Source organism: Pogoniulus pusillus, chromosome 12 (assembly GCF_015220805.1).
Source record: "Pogoniulus pusillus isolate bPogPus1 chromosome 12, bPogPus1.pri, whole genome shotgun sequence".
Lineage (NCBI taxonomy): Eukaryota > Metazoa > Chordata > Aves > Piciformes > Lybiidae > Pogoniulus > Pogoniulus pusillus.
The window spans coordinates 30,901,852-30,915,929 of NC_087275.1; the positions used below are offsets into that span (position 1 = coordinate 30,901,852).

Genomic DNA, 14,078 nt, shown 5'->3' on the forward strand with positions numbered 1-14,078 from the left:
AGAGGAATTTTTCCCTGTGAGGGTGCCAGAGCCCTGGCACAGGCTGCCCAGGGGGGTTGTGGAGTCTCCCTCTCTGGAGACATTCCAAACCCACCTGGATATGTTCATGTGTGAGCTGCTCTGGGTGCTGCTGCTCTGGCAGGGGGTTGGACTGGCTGAGCTCTGGAGGTCCCTCCCAGCCCCTGCCATTAGTGATGCTATTAAATAAGGTCCTGCTCTGGCAGGGGGTTGGACTGGCTGAGCTTTGGAGGTGCCTCCCAGCCCCTGCCATTAGTGATGCTATTAAATAAGGTCCTGCTCTGGCAGGGGGTTGGACTGGCTGAGCTCTGGAGGTCCCTCCCAGCCCCTGCCATTAGTGATGCTATTAAATAAGGTCCTGCTCTGGCAGGGGGTTGGACTGGCTGAGCTTTGGAGGTGCCTCCCAGCCCCTGCCATTAGTGATGCTATTAAATAAGGTCCTGCTCTGGCAGGGGGTTGGACTGGCTGAGCTCTGGAGGTCCCTCCCCGCCCCTGCCATCCTGTGGTGCTGTGAAATGTGGGGGAAGACTACAGCAGAGCTGCTAAGCCCATTTAAAAGGATGGTCTCACATCTAAGAGAGGAGTATTTTTGCTCCCTCTCCACTGGGGAAAAGCCTCTACAGTGCTGGCAATCTGACTGGTGCAGCTAGGGCAATCTTGAATGCATTTAAGCTGTCTTTGATGAAATGACAGAGTGGGCAAGGGCTGGGATTGCTTCTCTAGCAAGCAAAAAAACCCATCAGAGAGAGCATTTTAATTACAATCAGCTAATGTGGTTTTCCTTTTTTCCCTTGATTTCCAGTTCTAAAAACCACATGAAAGGGTGGAAAATACAACTGAGGGATATGAGAGGAGGAAAAGACCCTTTTGTTTCCTCTTCTGGCTGATGATCACCACACTGCCTTAAAAGCCCCTTGGCTTCTCTGTGGAATCAGGCTGGTTAAAATCCTCTGCAGGATTAAACCAGCTGCACAGACCTCCAAACCAAACCCACGCTCCCCTCTGCTGCCTCTGCATTGTGTTCTCTTCAACAGCTTTGGTTTCCAATAATGCTTTTCCCTTCCTTGCCTCTGAAAGCCTGTGACTGGGTTTATTAACAGCAAAGTGTGGGAGCAGACTGAACACAGCCACAGCCATTGCCTCAACACATGGTTTTCCTTGCAAGGAAAACTCTGAACTGGCTGCAGAAGGCAGGAAAGCCCAGCTGAAATCATGAGAATCTACACTACTACAACCAGAGCCTGGGCTGCAGCAGCAGAAGTGTGGCCAGCAGGGCCAGGGAGGGGATTCTGCCCCTCTGCTGTGCTCTGCTGAGACCCCACCTGGAGTCCTGCATCCAGCTCTGGAGCCCCTGGGACAAGAGGGCTGTGGAGATGCTGGAGAGTGTCCAGAGCAGGGCCAGGAGGATGCTGGGAGGCTGCAGCAGCTCTGCTGTGAGCACAGCCTGAAAGAGTTGGGGCTGTGCAGGCTGGAGCAGAGGAGGCTCCCAGGGGACCTTCTTGTGGCCTTCCAGCATCAGAAGGGGGCTCCAAAAAAGCTGGGGAGGGACTTCTGAGGCTGTGAGGGAGTGGCAGGAGTGGGGGGAATGGAGCAAAGCTGGAGGAGGGGAGAGTGAGGCTGGAGGTGAGGAGGAAGTTGTTGAGCAGGAGAGTGGTGAGAGCCTGGCAGGGGTTGCCCAGGGAGGTGGTTGAGGCCCCATGGCTGGAGGTGTTTGAGGCCAGGCTGGCTGAGGCTGTGTGCAGCCTGCTCTAGGGTAGGGTGTCCCTGGGCATGGCAGGGGGGTTGGAACTGTCTGATCCTTGTGCTCCCTTCCAGCCCTGCCTGATTCTCTGATTCTGTGACTAAAGGAAGGCTTCAAGGCTACAAAAAATAATTGCCAAGCTGAAGTCAAAGAGTCACAGAAGCATTCAGCTTGGAAAAGCTTCTCAGGATCACCAAGTCCAACACAGAGCCTTACCCTACAAGGCTCACCCTAAACCATATCCAGGCTGGATGTTGTTAGGAAGCTGTTGTCAGAGAGAGTGATTGGCACTGGAATGGGCTGCCCAGGGAGGTGGTGGAGTGGCTGTGCCTGGAGGTGTTGCAGCCAAGCCTGGCTGGGGCACTTAGTGCCATGGTCTGGTTGGTTGGGCAGGGCTGGGTGCTAGGTTGGGCTGGCTGAGCTTGGAGCTCTCTTGCAATCTGAAAGCTTGAATGGGACACTTAGTGCCATGGTCTGGTTGGTTGGGCAGGGCTGGGTGCTAGGTTGGGCTGGCTGAGCTTGGAGCTCTCTGCCAACCTGCTTGATTCTATGGTTCTAGTCTCTGATCTTTGAGGTCCCTTCCATCCTGAACTGTTCTATGGCTCTATAAAGCTCTGCACCTGAGTTCACACCCAGAGCTGCCCCCACCTGCCTCTGTGTCTGTGCCTGGCCCCATGTGTCAGCTCTGGGGGGCTGGTACCAATGACACCATCAGATCTCTTCCTTTGATCTCCAGTTAGCGCAAGGCATTATCTGGCTTCTCACTCACTTCCAGCTTTGATCTTCTGTTTTAATAACACCTAATGCTGTGCTGCAGAATCCCTCAGGAACCTTTCCTTTATTTTCTTTCTTTTTTTGGTTGTTAATTTCATCCATATTACATTTTAAATGGGATTCAATTGTCTTGATTGGTGAAGCAGGAGACTGCCGGAGCAGACTTCCTCCGGGCAGTCCTTCGCCACCGTTCAAGCATCTTGCCCAGAGAGAGGCAAACTCTGTGACAGTAGGGCAAGAAGATGTCCCCTTGTGCTGAGGGAAATGCTCTTTGCTGTGTTCCTTTCCTTTTCCTCCAGGCAGACCTTTGCTCTTGCCCATAGGTAAGTTGGTGAGGCTGTGCTGTAATGGTAGCGATAGGGCTAAGTGCAGGTAAAATCTGACTCTCCAAACCTGAGAGCTGTGGAGGGAGGCAGCTGCCTGCACACTGCTGTGGGCACTGAGCATCACAGAAACAGGTTGGAGAAGCCCCTCAGGATCACCAAGTCCAAGCCATGTCCCTGCTCTGCAAGGCTCACTCTAAAACCATAGCCCCAAGCACCGCATCCAAACAGCTTCTAAACACACCCAGGCTTGGTGGCTCCACCACCTCCCTGGGCAGCTCCTTCCAATGCCTGACCACTCATGCTGGGAAAAAGCATTTCCTAATGTCCAGTCTAAACCTCCCCAGTGGCAGCTTGAGGCCATTCCCTCTTGTTCTAGCACTGATTAGCTGTGAGCAGAGCCCAGCACCAACCTCTCCACAACCTCCTTTCAGGTAGCTGCAGACAGCAGTGAGCTCTGCCCTCAGCCTCCTCTGTTTCACACTAACCATCCCCAGCTCCTTCAGTCTCTCCTCACCAGATTTATTCTCCAGGCCATTCCCCAGCTCCTTTGCCCTCCTCTGCACTGGCTCCAGCACCTCCACACCCCTCTTGTACTGAGGTGCCCCAAACTGAACACAGCCCTGGAGGTGTGGCCTCACCGGAGCTGAGCACAAGAGGGCAATCACCTCCCTGCTCCTGCTGGAGAAGCTGCAGCACCACAGAGCTGCATCATCACCATTCAGAAGATGAGCCAGGGCCAGCTTCAGCTGTTGTCCCCAGCAGGTACAGTTGCTCCTTGCTGCTCATGGGCTTCATGCTGCCTTAAGTTGGACCAGCATCACTACTTATGGGCACCCAAGCAGTGTCCAGGAACTGTCAGAGCCCAGGGAATAGGGCACTTAGCCCAGGAGAGCCAAGCTGATGATGTCTGAAGCCTTGGCACAGTCCCTGCACCCCAACAGCACTTGAACAAGTGTTGATTAAGCTCCTTAAAGCACATGGTGAGGAAAAGCAGGAAGCTGAGCTGCCTGCAGGCACTCCAGAGCCTGGGAAGACAGCAGAGTGACTCCTTTGTGCTGGCTGGGAATCACAGAACCATAGAATGGCTTAGGTTGGAAGGGACCTCAGCAGTCATCTACTCCAACCCCACTGCCATGAGCAGGGACATCTCCCAACCAGACTTGGTTGCCCAAGGCCTCATCCAACCTGGCCTTGAACACCTCCAAGGAGGGGGCATCTGCAGCCACTCTGGGCAGCCTATTCCACAGTCTCACCACCCTCATAGTGAAGAACTTCTTCCTAAGCTCCAGTCTAACCCTACTCTCCCTCAGCTTCAAACCATTCCTCTCATCCTGTCTCTAGACACCCTGATGAGAAGTCCCTCTGCAGCCTTCCTGCAGGACCCCTTCAGCTATTAGCAGGCAGCCATGGAGCCTGAACAACCCCAACCCCTTCAGCCTACCTTTATAACAGAGGTGCTCCAGCCCTTGGATCATCCTTGTGACCCTGCTCTGGACTTGCTCCAGGAGCTCTGTGTCCTCCTTATGCTGAGAGCCCAGAGGTGGAAGAGAGCTGCAGTTCAAACTCAGGCACAGCCCTGGGGTTATCCTGTTAGCAACACTGCTGGGGAAACAAAAAGCAACTGGGAAAAAAAACAGGTTTAAAGGGTGGGACAAGACAAAGAGCAAACTGGGATGAGAGGAGTGAGGCTGACAGGCAGCTGCATCTTCTCACCCTTTATTATGCTCTGTTAGCTTCCAGCTGGGACAGCTGAAGTCCAGCTCAGCAGTCCTTCATCCCACGTTCATTTGCATCACCTCCAGCACATCAGTGAGGGCAAAGAGAGCTTAATAAACTCTGGCTAAAGAGTCAGAGGGAGTCCTTCATAGCCTGTCAAGCAGTAAGAGCAGCCTTGAGAACCAGGGGGGCTGTGCCATTATGCTCTTTATTACTTTTCATATAGACCATATATATTACAGCAGCATCACTGGAGAGCGAGGCAGTGCCCTACCAAGCAGCTCTGGGCACACACTGCAAGCACAGGAGAATCCTTCCTCACTTTGGCTTTCATTGGCTGACACAGTTGTGGGTTTGGTTTGGTTTAACAGCAGTCAGTCAATGGCACTGTGCAAGAAGAACAATACAAAGGCCAAAGAGACCAAGCAGGAGACTAAAAAGCCCAGACCCAAGCACAGAATCTCTTTGAGCTCACTGTGATTCTGCCTCTGGTGTGGTCAGGCTTTTGATGATTTCTTTGGAGGCAGATAGATATAAAATGGTATTTTATACATAGATATATAAAGTATTGCTGTGAGATATAGTTCTAAGCCTGTGACTGGGGGGGAAGGGGAAGGATAACAAAAGGTTAGCTGTAAGAGCACATGATTAATTCTTTCCCCAACCATTCACACATCCAGAGTCAAGCTACTGCTGCTCTCTAAGTCCCCCTGCACAAGGCATGAGGCAGAGCTTTATATGCAGCTGGGGGGGTTGTGTCCTTCAGCATCCAGGCCCAGCTTGAGCATCCTATATGTACCTGAGGGGTTAGAAGGTTTAACATAGGAGCGAAGGAAGGGGATAAGGGACAGGAGTGGAAGTTGTTCATTTGTGTCTACACAGTAGAAAAGTGATCTCTTTTTACACAGGTTTCCTTCAGAGGTGATCTTTTCCCCTTTTCTGAGCCCTGGAAGACCAAAGCACCAGGAAGAAACATTTCACATCCTTAACAAAAAAAATCCAAAGGCCCTGGGAGAAGAATGTGCAGGAAGAAGGATCTGTTTGCATAGATGGAGTAAGTGATTGGGCTGCTGCACTGCCAGCACAGCCCCAGGAATCATAGAATCAAGCAGGTTGGAAGAGAGCTCCAAGCTCCCCCAGCCCTGCCCAACCAACCAGACCATGGCACTAAGTGCCCCAGCCAGGCTTGGCTGCAACACCTCCAGCCACAGCCACTCCACCACCTCCCTGGGCAGCCCATTCCAGTGCCAATCACTCTCTCTGACAACAACTTCCTAACAACATCCAGCCTAGACCTGCCCTGGCACAGCTTGAGGCTGTGTCCCCTTCTTCTGGTGTTGGCTGCCTGGCAGGAGGAGGCACCATGTGAAAACAAAGTCTGATAAAACAGACCCCAAACCATCCACTGGTTTGGATCATCTTTAGTCACCAAGTTTTAAGGCTGTGTTGAATCACCTTTTGCTTTGCTTTCCAACTGGTACCTCAACAGCTGAGTCCCAAAGCAAACTGCATCATCACCTGTTTGGCCTGAGCTGAAAAGTGAGCAGGTCAGGCAGCCTGGGATGCTCTTGTGGGCACAGGCAAGATCCAAGTCCAAGGGGCACTGAAAACCTCAGTCCACAGCAAGGAGTCTCCAAACAGTGATGCTGCCAATCAGTGTGCCAGCCATCAGTGAAGAGTCCTGGCAGCATGTAGGCCACCACACAGCTGCTAAGATCTGAGCACAAAATCTGGCCATGCCTTCTCTCAGTCCCTCCTAAAGCACTGAATCATAGAGTCATAGAAACAAGCAGGTTGGAAGAGAGCTCCAAGCTCACCCAGCCCAACCTAGCACCCAGCCCTGCCCAACCAACCAGACCATGGCACTCAGTGCCCCAGCCAGGCTTGGCTTCAACACCTCCAGGAATGGTGACTCCACCACCTCCCTGGGCAGCCCATTCCAATGCCAATCACTCTCTCTGCCAACAACTTCCAGGCAGTATTCAAGATGAGGTGTCTGCAGGGCAGAGTAGAGGTGCAGGAGAAGCTCCCTTGATCTGCTGGACACACTCTTCTCAGTACACCCCAGGATCCCATTGGCCTTCTTGGCCACATTCCACTCTAAGACTCCAGACTCTAAGGACTCTCCAAATTGAAACTCTGGCTTAAAAAGCAGTGTAGGGTGAAGCACAAAGCAAAGTAAAACTGCCCACAAGGAACAGGGGAAGAAGTGCTGTAATATTTCTGAGTATCCTGGTGCTGGGAATTCCCTCTGGTTTTGATTTGTCATCCTACATTGGTTTCAGGGAGTGCCAGGCTGAGGGGAATGGAGCAAAGCTGGAGGGAGGGAGAGTGAGGCTGGAGGTGAGGAGGAAGTTGTTGAGCAGGAGAGTGGTGAGAGGCTGGCAGGGGTTGCCCAGGGAGGTGGTTGAGGCCCCATGGCTGGAGGTGTTTGAGGCCAGGCTGGCTGAGGCTGTGTGCAGCCTGCTCTAGGGTAGGGTGTCCCTGGGCATGGCAGGGGGTTGGCACTGGCTGATCCTTGTGCTCCCTTCCAACCCTGCCTGATTCTGTGATTCTCTGAGGAGCTGTTCTGAAATTGGAAGAGGCCACAGTCTGAAGAGCATCCTCTGTGTGTGGTGCTAGCAGATGGAAACCACAAGGTGCATTCTCAGCCTGAAACTCTTCCAAAACCCAAGGCACTCATCTGACACACAAAACCCAACTGAGCCAAAGCTTTGTGTCTTTACATCACTTACAGCAGGCTGGGCAGTGACAACTGACCCTAGGCAAAAGCTGCCTCCCACAGCAGAGCAGAGCTGGGTTTGTAGTAAGCATAGCTCAGGAACTTCTTCATCAAGAAAGAACACATTTGGGGGGGGAGTGGGGAGGGGGTGGCAGCATTCTGCAGGGCAACAGATTGAAGCTGGGTCTTAGCATTTACCTGGTGCCCAAGTATGACTCATGGCAGCTCTCCAAGCAAGGCAGCTGCAGCTGAGCAGGAGGAGCTGCATGCATTAAAGGAGCTCTTTTGCAGCTGAGCAGGAGCTGCATGCATTAAAGGAGCTCTTCTTTTGCAGCAGAGCAGGAGGAGCTGCATGCATTAAAGGAGCTCTTCTTTTGCAGCAGAGCAGGAGGAGCTGCATGCATTAAAGGAGCTCTTCTTTTGCAGCAGAGCAGGAGGAGCTGCATGCATTAAAGGAGCTCTTCTTTTGCAGCAGAGCAGGAGGAGCTGCATGCATTAGAGGAGCTCTTCTTTTGCAGCAGAGCAGGAGGAGCTGCATGCATTAGAGGAGCTCTTCTTTTGCAGCTGAGCAGCAGGAGCTGCATGCATTAGAGGAGCTCTTCTTTTGCAGCTGAGCAGGAGGAGCTGCATGCATTAGAGGAGCTCTTCTTTTGCAGCTGAGCAGCAGGAGCTGCATGCATTAGAGGAGCTCTTCTTTTGCAGCAGAGCAGGAGGAGCTGCATGCATTAGAGGAGCTCTTCTTTTGCAGCAGAGCAGCAGGAGCTGCATGCATTAGAGGAGCTCTTCTTTTGCAGCAGAGCAGGAGGAGCTGCATGCATTAGAGGAGCTCTTCTTTTGCAGCTGAGCAGCAGGAGCTGCATGCATTAGAGGAGCTCTTCTTTTGCAGCAGAGCAGGAGGAGCTGCATGCATTAGAGGAGCTCTTCTTTTGCAGCAGAGCAGCAGGAGCTGCATGCATTAGAGGAGCTCTTCTTTTGCAGCTGAGCAGGAGGAGCTGCATGCATTAAAGGAGCTCTTCTTTTGCAGCGGAGCAGGAGGAGCTGCATGCATTAAAGGAGCTCTTCTTTTGCAGCTGAGCTGCATGCATTAAAGGAGCTCTTTTGCAGCTGAGCAGGAGGAGCTGCATGCATTAAAGGAGCTCTTTTGCAGCAGAGCAGGAGGAGCTGCATGCATTAAAGGAGCTCTTTTGCAGCAGAGCAGGAGGAGCTGCATGCATTAAAGGAGCTCTTTTGCAGCTGAGCAGGAGGAGCTGCATGCATTAAAGGAGCTCTCTTGCAGCAGAGCAGGAGGAGCTGCATGCATTAAAGGAGCTCTTCTTTTGCAGCTGAGCAGGAGGAGCTGCATGCATTAAAGGAGCTCTTCGTTTGCAGCAGAGCAGGAGGAGCTCCATGCATTAAAGGAGCTCTTCTTTTGCAGCTGAGCAGGAGGAGCTGCATGCATTAAAGGAGCTCTTCTTTTGCAGCTGAGCAGGAGGAGTTCCATGCATTAGAGGAGCTCCATGCATTAAAGGAGCTCTTTTGCAGCTGAGCAGGAGCTGCATGCATTAAAGGAGCTCTTCTTTTGCAGCTGAGCAGGAGGAGCTGCATGCATTAAAGGAGCTCTTTTGCAGCTGAGCAGGAGGAGCTGCATGCATTAAAGGAGCTCTTCTTTTGCAGCTGAGCAGGAGCTGCATGCATTAAAGGAGCTCTTCTTTTGCAGCTGAGCAGGAGGAGCTGCATGCATTAAAGGAGCTCTTCTTTTGCAGCTGAGCAGGAGGAGCTGCATGCATTAAAGGAGCTCTTTTGCAGCTGAGCAGGAGGAGCTGCATGCATTAAAGGAGCTCTTTTGCAGCAGAGCAGGAGGAGCTGCATGCATTAGAGGAGCTCTTCTTTTGCAGATGAGCAGGAGGAGCTGCATGCATTAAAGGAGCTCTTTTGCAGCTGAGCAGGAGGAGCTGCATGCGTTAAAGGAGCTCTTCTTTTGCAGCTGAGCAGGAGGAGCTGCATGCATTAAAGGAGCTCTTTTGCAGCTGAGCAGGAGGAGCTGCATGCATTAAAGGAGCTCTTTTGCAGCTGAGCAGGAGGAGCTGCATGCATTAAAGGAGCTCTTCTTTTGCAGCTGAGCAGGAGGAGTTCCATGCATTAGAGGAGCTCCATGCATTAAAGGAGCTCTTCTTTTGCAGCTGAGCAGGAGGAGCTGCATGCATTAAAGGAGCTCTTCTTTTGCAGCTGAGCAGGAGGAGCTGCATGCATTAAAGGAGCTCTTCTTTTGCAGCTGAGCAGGAGGAGCTGCATGCATTAAAGGAGCTCTTTTGCAGCGGAGCAGGAGGAGCTGCATGCATTAAAGGAGCTCTTCTTTTGCAGCTGAGCAGGAGGAGCTGCATGCATTAAAGGAGCTCTTTTGCAGCAGAGCAGGAGGAGCTGCATGCATTAAAGGAGCTCTTCTTTTGCAGCTGAGCAGGAGGAGTTCCATGCATTAGAGGAGCTCCATGCATTAAAGGAGCTCTTTTGCAGCTGAGCAGGAGCTGCATGCATTAAAGGAGCTCTTCTTTTGCAGCTGAGCAGGAGGAGCTGCATGCATTAAAGGAGCTCTTCTTTTGCAGCTGAGCAGGAGGAGCTGCATGCATTAAAGGAGCTCTTCTTTTGCAGCTGAGCAGGAGGAGCTGCATGCATTAAAGGAGCTCTTCTTTTGCAGCTGAGCAGGAGGAGCTGCATGCATTAAAGGAGCTCTTTTGCAGCAGAGCAGGAGGAGCTGCATGCATTAAAGGAGCTCTTTTGCAGCAGAGCAGGAGGAGCTGCATGCATTAAAGGAGCTCTTTTGCAGCAGAGCAGGAGGAGCTCCATGCATAAAAGGAGCTCTTTTTTGTTGCTGTAGTTATTGCTATTGTTGTTGTTAATTCTTTTTGTTGTTGTTAATTCTTTCTTGTTGCTAATTCTTTTTTTATTGTTAATTATTTTTTCTTGTTAATTCTTTTTTATTCTTTTTTACTGTTAATAGTTTTTTGTTAATTATTTTTCATTAATTCTTTTTTATTGTTAATTCTTTTTTGTTCTTTTTTATTGTTAATTCTTTTTCGTTGTTAATTCTTTTTTATTGTTCTTTTTTATTGTTAATTCTTTTTTATTGTTAATCCTTTTTGTTGCTAATCCTTTCTTGTTGCTAATTCTTTTTTTACTGTTAATTCCTATTTTTGTTGTTAATTTGTCCTTAAATCTTTTTTGTCGTGGTTCTTTTTTTTTGTTAATTCCTTTTTTTTTGTTGATTTTTTGTTGTTCATTTTTTGTTATTTCTTTTAATTATTTTCACATTAGTTCTTTTTTGTTGCTAATTCAATTTTTGTTAACTCTATTTCCTGTAAATACTTTTTTGTTGTTAAGTCTCTTTTATTGTCAATTCTTTTTTGTTGCTGTTTCTTTTTTCTTGCTTTTTTTATTATTAATTCCTTTCTTTGTTCTCTTTTTCGTTGTGAATTGTTTTCTGTTAATTCTATTTTTGTTGTTAATTTTTTTCTGTTAATTCTCTTTTATTGCTTTTTTTATGATTTTTTTTATGGTTAATTCCCTTTTTTGTTGTTAATTTTTTGCTGTCAATTCTTTTTTGCTCTTAATTTTTTTGCTCTTAATTCTTTTTTGCTGTCAATTCTTTTTTGCTCTTATTCTTTTTTTGCTCTTAATTCTTTTTTTGCTCTTAATTCTTTTTTTGCTCTTCTTTTTTGTTCTTAATTCTTTTTTGCTCTTAATTCTTTTTTGCTCTTAATTCGTTTTTGCTCTTAATTCTTTTTTTACTCTTAATTCTTTTTTGCTCTTAATTCTTTTTTGCTGCTAATTCTTTTTTGCTCTTCATTCTTTTTTGCTCTTCTTTTTTTGCTGTTAATTCTTTATTTTTAATTCTCTTTTTTGCTGCTAATTCTTTTTTGCTCTTCATTCTTTTTTGCTCTTCTTTTTTTGCTGCTAATTCTTTATTTTTCTCTTTTTTGCTAATTCTTTTTTTCTCTTCTTTTTTTTGCTCTTAATTGTTTTTAATTCTCTTTTTCGTTGCTCATTCCTTTTTTATTGTTCATTCCTTTTTTGTTGTTAATTCTTTTGTTGTTAGCTCTTTTTTGTTGCTATTTTTGGTGGGTTTTTGTTATTTTATTGCTGTTGTTAATGATTTTGTTAATTTTTTGTTAATTCTTTTGTTGGTCTCTTTTGTTGGTCACTTTTTTGGTTATTTTTTTGTGGTTACTTAGAGTTAACTTTTTTTGTTAATTTTTTTTTGTTAATTTTTTGGTCACTTGAATTTTTTTTTGTTAATTCATTTTTTCTTTCTTTTTTGAGTTTGATAATTTTTTTGTTAATTCTTTTTTTGTTCCTTTTTGTTATTTTTTTGTCACTTTTTTGGTTTTTTTTTGTTGCTGTTAATTTTTTTTTGTTCCTAACTTTTTTGTCACTTTTTTGTTAATTTTTTTTGTTGTGAATTCTTTGTTCTTAATTCTTGGTCACTTTTTTGTTTTTTTTTTTTTTGTTCTTAATTATTTTTTGTTCTCTTTTTTTCCTTAACTCTTTTTTTGTTCTTTGTTTAATTCTTTGTTCTTTTTTGTTAACTTTTTTTGATCACTTCTTTGTGTTCTTTTTTGTAGTTAACTCTTTTTTGGTCTCTTTTTTGGTTCACTTTTGTGTTGTTAATTCCTTTTTTTGTTCTTTTTTTTTGGTTAATTCTTTTTTGTCATTGATTCTTTTTTGTCATTAACTCTTTTTTGTTAATTCTTTTTGTTAATTCTTTGTTGTTAATTATTTTTTGTTGTTTTTTTTATTCTTTTTTGTTACTACTTTTTTAAATTTTTTTGGGGTTTTTTTTTGTTAACTTGTTGGTATTTTTGTTAGTTCTTTTTTGTTGTGTTTTTTTTCTGTTAAATTCTTTGTTGTTAATTTTTGTTAATTCTTTTTTTGTTTTTTTTTTTTTGTTAATTTTTTTGTTAATTTTGTTTAATTTTTTTGTTAATTTTTTTGTTAATTTTTAGTTGTTAATTTTTTTTGTTAATTATTTTTTGTTGTAAATTCTTTTTTGTTCTTGTTAATCATTTTTTTTATTGTTAATTCTTTTCTTGTTGCTAATTATTTTTTGGTTGATGTAATTACTTTATTTGGGGTTTTGTTTGGTTTTTTTTGTTGTTGTTCTTTTTTATGTTAATTTTTTTTTTTACTGTTAAATTTTTTATTCTTAATTCTTCTTTTGATAGACTCACAGAATCAGGCAGGGCTGAAAGGGAGCACAAGCATCAGCCAGTTCCAACCCCCCTGCCATGCCCAGGGACACCCTACCCTAGAGCAGGCTGCACACAGCCTCAGCCAGCCTGGCCTCAAACACCTCCAGCCATGGGGCCTCAACCATTTAATTCTGTTGTTGTTAATTCTTTCATTGTTATTGTTAATTCTTTATTTGATGTTGTTAATTCCTTCTTGGTTAATTCTTTGGGGGTTTTTTGTGTTTTTTTAAATCTTAATTCCTTTATCTTAATTCCTTTTTTTACCTTAATTCCTTTTTTCCTTAATTCTTTTTTCCTTAATTCTTTTTTCTTTCTTTTTTGTTGTCAGTTCTTTGGTTGTTGTTGTTGTTAATCTTAATTCCTTTTTTTATCTTAATTCCTTTTTTAATCTTAATTCCTTTTTTTTCTTAATTCTTTTTTTCTTAATTCCTTTCTTAATTCTTTTTTCCTTAATTCTTTTTTCCTTCTTTTTTTGTTGTCAGTTCTTTGGTTGTTGTTGTCGTTAATCTTAATTCCTTTTTTTATCTTAATTCCTTTTTTTATCTTTATTCTTTTTTCCTTAATTCTTTTTTCCTTCTTTTTTGTTGCCAGTTCTTTGGTTGTTGTTGTTGCTAATCTTAATTCCTTTTTTTATCTTAATTTCTTTTTTCCTTAATTCTTTTTTCCTTCTTTTTTTGTTGTCAGTTCTTTGGTTGTTGTTGTTGCTAATCTTAATTCCTTTTTTTATCTTAATTCCTTTTTTATCTTAATTCTTTTTTCCTTAATTCTTTTTTCCTTCTTTTTTTGTTGTCAGTTCTTTGGTTGTTGTTAATCTTAATTCCTTTTTTTATCTTAATTCCTTTTTTTATCTTACTTCTTTTTTCCTTAATTCTTTTTTCCTTCTTTTTTTTGTTGTCAGTTCTTTGGTTGTTGTTGTTGTTAATCTGAATTCCTTTTTTTATCTTAATTCCTTTTTTTATCTTAATTCTTTTTTCTTAATTCCTTTTTTCCTTCTTTTTTTGTTGTCAGTTCTTTGGTTGTTGTTGTTGCTAATCTTAATTCCTTTTTTTATCTTAATTCCTTTTTTATCTTAATTCTTTTTTCCTTAATTCTTTTTTCCTTCTTTTTTTGTTGTCAGTTCTTTGGTTGTTGTTGTTGTTAATCTGAATTCCTTTTTTTATCTTAATTCCTTTTTTTATCTTAATTCTTTTTTCTCAATTCTTTTTTCCTTCTTTTTTTGTTGTCACTTCTTTGGTGGTTGTTGTTGTTAATTCCTGTTAAAGACAACCTAGCTGCTTCTATTCTGAATGCTTCTAAGCTCGGAGTAGAGAGTTGGTAAGATCCATGCAGCTCCTCATGATGGGTTGGATAAGATGACCTTTGGCCATCCCTTCCAACTCAGCCCACCCTATGATTCCATCATAAGGAAGATGCATTTTCTGTTACACCTCCCCAGATTACTCCACTCTGCTCTCCTCAGATCCCACCTGGAGTCCTGGGTGCAATTCTGGAGCCAACACAAGAAGGACATGGAAGTGTCGGAGGCAGTCCAGAGGTCACAAAGGGCTGCAGCAACTCGA

General features: G+C 44.7%; 1 long non-coding RNA gene across 2 annotated transcripts in view; it reads left to right on the forward strand.

The window, feature by feature from the left end:
- LOC135179907 (uncharacterized) overlaps positions 1-5,660 on the forward strand; it is a 238,444-nt gene extending 232,784 nt beyond the window's left edge. For both annotated transcript variants that reach the window (XR_010304180.1, XR_010304181.1), the window contains one exon: positions 5,484-5,660. This is a non-coding gene — a long non-coding RNA (uncharacterized LOC135179907). The remainder of the gene's footprint in view (positions 1-5,483) is intronic.
- Positions 5,661-14,078: the final 8,418 nt, after the last annotated feature.